This window comes from Dipodomys spectabilis, unplaced genomic scaffold (genome assembly GCF_019054845.1).
Source record: "Dipodomys spectabilis isolate Male_0828 unplaced genomic scaffold, ASM1905484v1 ptg000080l, whole genome shotgun sequence".
Lineage (NCBI taxonomy): Eukaryota > Metazoa > Chordata > Mammalia > Rodentia > Heteromyidae > Dipodomys > Dipodomys spectabilis.
This window is the reverse complement of record NW_024870757.1, coordinates 5005175-5012241: the sequence shown is the minus strand read 5'-3', so window position 1 is coordinate 5012241 and position 7067 is coordinate 5005175. Positions and strand designations below refer to the sequence as shown.

At 36.4% G+C, this 7067-nt stretch overlaps 1 non-coding gene across 1 annotated transcript; it reads left to right on the top strand.

Annotated features, from left to right (window-relative positions):
* Positions 1 to 6466: 6466 nt before the first annotated feature.
* Positions 6467 to 6569, top strand: LOC122110734. The gene has a single exon (XR_006147907.1). It is a non-coding gene; the product is annotated as a U6 spliceosomal RNA (small nuclear RNA).
* The last annotated feature ends 498 nt before the right edge of the window (positions 6570 to 7067 follow it).

Sequence of the window (7067 nt, the reverse complement as noted above, 5' to 3'; positions counted from 1 at the left end):
GAAACAACTGGGCAATAAATAAGTGGGCTAAAGGCCCACTGAAGAGGAAAGAAGGAACGGCAATAGATACATGAGGAAATGCTCAACCTCCCTAGCCATAAGAGAAAAACAAATCAAAACAACATTGTGATATCACCTCACCCCAGTTCCAATGGCTAAATCAAGAAATATAATTGCAAAAGATGCTGGAGGGGATGTGGACAGAAGGGAACCTTACTGCATTGTTGGTAGGAGTGTAAACTTGTTCAACCACTTTCGAAATTAGTATGGAGGTTCCTCAAAGACGCCACATAGAGCTGTCCAATGACCCAGCAATCCCACTTTTGGGCTTTTACCCAAATGATCACAAATAAGACCTTACTAAAGCTACCAGTACAACCATGTTTATTGCAGCATTATTTACCATGGCTAAGATATGGAACCAACACAGATGCCCCTCAGTAGATGAATGGATCAAGAAAATGTGGTATATATACACAATGGAATTCTATGCCTCCATCAGAAAGAATGACATTGCTCCATTTGTTAGGAAATGGGAAGAATTGGAAAAAATATATTAAGTAAAGCAAGACAGCCCCAAAGAAACATACTTCTCATGGTTTCCCTTACTTGCAATCCCTAGTATATGTCTGAGACAGCAGAAACGTTCAGATAAGTAGATGTTTGATGAAATGAACCCTAAGGTAAGGATTCAAATGGTTTTTTTTTTCTTATTGTTTCTAACATATTTATAAGATGATTTGTTTCTTGCATTTTATGTCCCTTGCCCAAGGTATAACCCCTGCTTTCACTGTAGTTTATGTTAATATAATTTGTGGAGGCGAAAGGGAATAACAAATTGTTTATATATGGATACAGGTGGACATGTTGCAACAATGAGATGTACAAGACTTTATATGGAAAAACGACCATTACAACTTTGGCTGGGGGGCGGGGATTAAAGAGGAGAGGGACCGGGGTGGTGAGAAGGGAAGGGATGGGAAGGGGAAACAAAGGAGGTGGCAAAAATGCTTGGTAAGAAATATACTCATTTCCTTGCCCATGTAATTGAATCCTCTGTTTACAGTATTTTCACACTAAAAAATTATCTGAAAAAATTTGCATCAGTTGATAGTGCATATGATTTTATTTTTATTACAAACATAGAATGTAGTAAAAATTTTCATTGCAATTACACTGCACTAGGATGTGGGCAGATTCTAATGTAAATAATAGACTGTGCTTATGTAGAGAATTTGAGCATCCAGAATTTTAATATGCCTGTGATCATAAAACTGATACCTTACTGATATTGAGTGACAAATACAACTTCCGATAAGTACAGAAGCTTTCCTTGTATGTTTTTAATACATATTTTTATTGTAAATGTCCTGTGCAGAGTGTTTACAGTTACATATGTAAGGTAATGAGTACATTTCTTATTGAGCATTTTTACCCCCTCCTTGGTTTTTCCCCTACCATCCCTTCCCTTCACGCCTCCCAACTCTTCCCTCCAACCCCCTCCCCCGATAGAGTGTCTTGTACATCTCATTGTTGCAATGGGTCAACCTGTATCCTTTCCTTGTATCTTAAATGAAGAAATGCTGATTGATTTGTGCTGATTCTACTTGTGTAGACACACCTAAGATCACTCGCCAAGTCCAAGAGCACGTAATTCACATGCACATCATTTTTTGTCATTTTGGTATAATTGTGTTCTACACATTTATTGACAGGTTACAAATTATTCTCAAATTTTAATACATTAAAATACTTTCTTTTTGTCTTATTTTCTTGACCATGAAATCAGCAAGACCTCAGTCAGCATTTCTCACATAGGACTTTTCACATGAGTTTGTTAAATGTTGACCTGAGCTCCAATCTTCTGAGGACTCACTCATCTGCTTAAGAATTGATGCTGGCTGTTGGAAAAGAACTCAAGGAAGAATGCCATTTAAAGCCTTATAACTTTATTCTGTACCAGGGTATTTTCCTGCTACTTTGGTTTTTGAGAGTGTCTACAAGAACTAGCATTCCCTGGGGAACAAGGAGACGCCATATGACGTTTACTTACTGAGATTTCCGATTGACTTGCTATCACTTGTACTGCATTTTGAAAGTCGAATGTGTCAAAACCTACCCATTTGAAGAGATAAGAGGAGATGCTGGGAAGATGGCTCAGTGGTAGAGTTCTTGCTTTGCATGCATGAGGCCTGGGTTCAATTCTTCAGCACCACATAAACAGAAAAAGCTGGAAGTGGTGCTGTGGCTCCAGTGGTAGAGCACTAGCCTTGAGATGAAGAGCTGAGGGACAGCGCCTAAGCCCAGAGTTCAAGGTCTACACTGGGGTGGATCTTGTATTGAGTACATAACAAACTGCTTCATGTATTTGGCAAGTTACCTGTCTCCAGTGTGCCGTAAGAATAGGACTATCATATAAATTAATAAATTACTTTAAAAAAAGAGATAGGAGTGGTAAAAGAATTTTTAGAGACAAATACATCTTCAACATATTTGATTCCAAACATTATGTCTAAGGCATATTCAACAAGTAGTGAAACTTGTATTGTCTGTAACTATGTGTCTTTCTCCATGTGTGCATGTGTACATGTGTGTATGTATGTATTTTTGTGTATAGTAACATGCATGTATACATATATAAGGGCATATACACACATATATGCATTTAAAAATAAATATACATATATAAATATATGTGTATATGTTTATATCAGTTGTTCAATGATTTAATCTATAGTTCCCAGCACATTGTCATTCTCACAAAGTGTACATGATAAACTGCTCTGAGGTTCCGTGCTCTATGATGGGCATCCTTTGTAATCACTTCCCCCATTACCTAGTTTTTCATCCCTGAATATATTCGGTCTACTTTCCACAGGAAAGCATTGTTTTCATTACATGTATTTACTTATAATAAAAGAAAAAGGTCGTTTGTAAAAGAAAAAAGAAAACGAACTTTTAGGTCAGAGGTTAAAAGTATCCTATCCGTTTCAATGATTCCTATGAGATAAAATTTATAACAGTAGTAAAAGTGAAAAGGAATTCCTAGATCTGTTGTTTTGCCATTTAGAATAGAAATGAATAACATCACGTCACTGTTATAACTCTTAAAGAATGCAAGGGTAACTGATGGTCGCTATCATGTTCCCACAAAACCAGTGGATTCTGATGGATAATAGTAGACCAGCAGAAATTCTTTTTTTTCTTATTGTGAAAATACTGTACAGAGGGTTTATAATTACATGGGCAAGACGGTGAGTACATATCTTATCAAGCATTGTAGCCTCCTCCTTTGTTTACCCTTCCTATCTCTTCCCATCTTTCCTCCCCCCCTTCTCCCCCCCCAAGTTGTAAAGTTCGATTTTGACATGACAACTTGTACTTCTCATTGTTGCAACAGGTCCACCTGTATCCTTATTTAAACGACTTGTTTTTCCACTTCCCCTCCACAAATTATACCGACATCAAATATAGTGAAAGCAGGGGTTATACTGTAGGGGAGGGACATATTAGGGTGAGATGGTATGACAATGTTGTTTTGATTTGCATTTTTTATGGCTAGGGAGGTTGAGCATTTTTTCATGTGTCTATTGGCCATCCTTCTTTCTTCTTCAGAGAAGTTTCTCTTTAAGTCATTAGCCTACTTATTTATTGGGCAGTTGTTTCTTTGAGGATTTATTGTTGGGGGATTTAATTTTTTGAGTTCCAAGTATATTTTAGATATGAGACCCTTGTCCGTTTTATGGCTAGTGAAGATCTTCTCCCAATCTGTGGGCTTTCTATTGATCTTGCTAACTATGTCCTTTGCCATGCAGAAACTCTGCAACTTCATGCAATCCCATTTGTCCAACCTTTCATTGATTTGTTGTGGTTCCGGGTCTCTATTCAGAAAATTTCGGCCAGAGCCAAGGAGACCTAGGGTTTCTCCTATTCCATCCTGTAATGTTTTCAGAGTGTCTGCTTTGACTCCGAGGTCTTTGATCCATTTGGAGTTGATTCTGGTGCAGGGTGATATATAAGGATCTAGCTTTAGTTTTCTACAAGTAGTTAAGCAATTTTGACAGCACCATTTACTGAAGAGGCTGTCTTTCTTCCATTCTATTTTTTTAGCTCCCTTATCAAAGATTAGATGACCATAGGTCTTTAGGTTCATTTCTGGGTTTTCAATTCTATGCCATTGGTCCTGAAGTCTGTTCTTGTGCCAGTACCAAGCTATTTTGATTACTATGGCTTTATAGTAGAGTTTGAAATTTGGTATTGATATCCCTCCAGCAGTGTTCTTTCCATTGAGGAGCGTTTTTGTTATTCGGGGTCTTTTATTATTCCATATGAATTTTTGGATTGCCTCTTCTATTTCCTTGAAGAATGAGGTTGGAATTTTGATAGGTATCGCATTAAATTTGTAGATAGCCTTGGGAAGTATTGCCATTTTCACGATGTTAATCTTTCCAATCCAGGAGCATGGAAGTTTTTCCCATTTTCTAAGTTCTGTTTTGATTTCCTTTTTCAAGTTTTTAAAGTTTTCACCATAGAAGAGCAGCAGACATGGAGCATGAAAGAGAAAGAGAGGAAATGGGAGAGTGAAAGAGAAAGAGAAATATCACAATACTGAAAGTGTATAACAGATAAACAAGAGCAGTATGAGAATATTCATACTGCTGTCTTTAGACTCTACATATACATTTGAACGTATTTGATGTATGATAACCCATCAAAATGAAATATAAAGTTATTTTGTTAAAAATAAAAATGTCTCAGGAGAAATTTTAAATGTAAAAACAATCTTCATGGAAGCAAACTCTGAGCTATTTCATGACTTTGAAAAGGATAAAGTGGTTGAAGTTAGTATAAATTAAGAAGTATGACAATTCACAATGATATAAAAAGGTATTCATATATTTAATAACATAACCCAAAGCAGAAAGCAAATGTTGGATAATTAATTTTTTAAAAAACATTCTGTCAGGTGCTTGGAAGGTGGCTCAGTGTTAGAGTGCTTGCCTTGCATGCATGAGGCCCTAGATTTGATTTCTCAGCACCACATAAGCAGAAAAAGATGGAAGTGGTGTTGTGGCTCAAGTGGTAGCACTAGCCTTGAGCTGAGGGACAGCACGTAGGACCCAGAGTTCAAGCCCCATTACCAGCAAAATCAAAATATAAAACAAAACTAAACACAGTCTCTCACTTTTGTGGCCTCAACTCTTTAAAATCACTGCTTCAGCCTCTGGGTAAGATTTTAGGTGTGGACATTTATCAGCATTCCTGATTCAGACTCTACTTGATAACTTTTTAAATAAATATTTTGTTCTTAATTTTCCTCTTCGTAAATTCACATGCACCTATAAAAAATGGTTTGGCCATCCCAGTAACCTTCTCCAAGTACTTCATAATGATGACTTACAAAAAGTTGTATTATATTACAACAAGGAAAACAATGCTACAAATAAGAAAAACCAATAATTAAATATTAATGATTAATAAAACGAAAAACAAAACAATTACCAGTGTTTTCAGTATTTGAAGGGTACTACGTATTAGATTTTACTATTTTCTCATATTCCTGTACATTTAAAACTGCCTAAGATTATGATGTTCAACAAGAGTTTTATAGGCTATGAGCAGTCTTTAAAGTTACCCATTAAGATTACTATTTATGGCTCATCTCATCATTTGTATATGGCTTATATCATCATTTGTTCCTCACTAACATCTAAAATAAGGAAGCCCTATATTTTTAATAGAAACTATGTAGTTAAAAGTCTTAACTCTTTATTCTGCTCCTTTACACAAAGACTTTGCAACTTCTCATTAGTAAAATTTCTATAAACTCTGAAATGTACATACTTAGTAGCATATGTCTGCTACCATAAATCTTAAATACTTTATCAAAAAGTTTTATGACCTGGGGCTGGGTAGGTGGCTCAGTGGTATAGTGCTTGCCTTGCATGCATGAAGCCCTGGGTTCGATTCCTCAGCACCACATAAGCAAAAAGAAAAAAGTTGGAACTGGCACGTTGGTTCAAGTGGTAGAGCAGTAGCTTTGAGCTGAAGAGCTGAGGGACAGCGCCCAGTCCCAGAGTTCAGGCCCCACTAGCAGACTCCCACCCCAAAAAAAATTTATGTCCTGCCAAACAGTCCTAGTTTTGGCATATATAAGCAAATTCCCAAAATTAAATATGTTTAAAACATTAAAACTTTAAAAAAAAAACCTTAACACTTGCTTCAGTGTTCATTATGACAGGTGCCTTGTATAAAATAATTGAATTCCTCCTCTTACACATCTCTTGAACAACAAATATCTGGAATTATTTTGTTTTTGACATGTCAGTCTTTATTCTTAAATGTGTGCTTATGTAAGAAGTACATGGTTCTAAAATTTCATGGCAATTATTTTGAGCTTACTTTTTGTTGAATTGTCTAGTTTAAGAAAATAAATTACACTTTATATATAAAAAATGTTCTATGCTCAATTCAGCATCAAGTACTCTAACATTGGAACAATACAGAGAAGATTAGAATGGCCCCTGAGAAAGGATGACAGGCAAATTCCTGAACCATTCCATACTTTTACAACAACAGATGCTGGAGGGGATGTAGCCACAAGAGAACTCTACTGCATTCTTGGTGGGAGTGTAAACTTATTCAACCCTTTGGAAAGTACTATGGAGGTTCCTCAAAAGACTCCACATAGACCTCCCCTATGACCCAGGAATCCCACTTTTGTGCATTTACCCAGATGATCACAAACAAGACCACACTAAAGCTACCAGCACAACTATGTTTACTGCAGCATTATTTACCATCGCTAAGATCTGAAACCAACCCAGATGCCCCTCAGTAGATGAATGGATCAAGAAAATGTGGTATTTATACCAATGGAATTCTATGCCTCCCTCAGAAAGAATGGCATCGCCCAATTTGTTAGAAAATGGAAAGACTTGGAAAAAAATATTAAGTGATGTAAGCCAGATCCAAAGAAACATAGGCCCTATGTTTTCCTTAATTTTTAATAACTATTTTATGTCTGAGATAAGCAGAAAAGGTTAAAAGCTTTGCACATATGACCA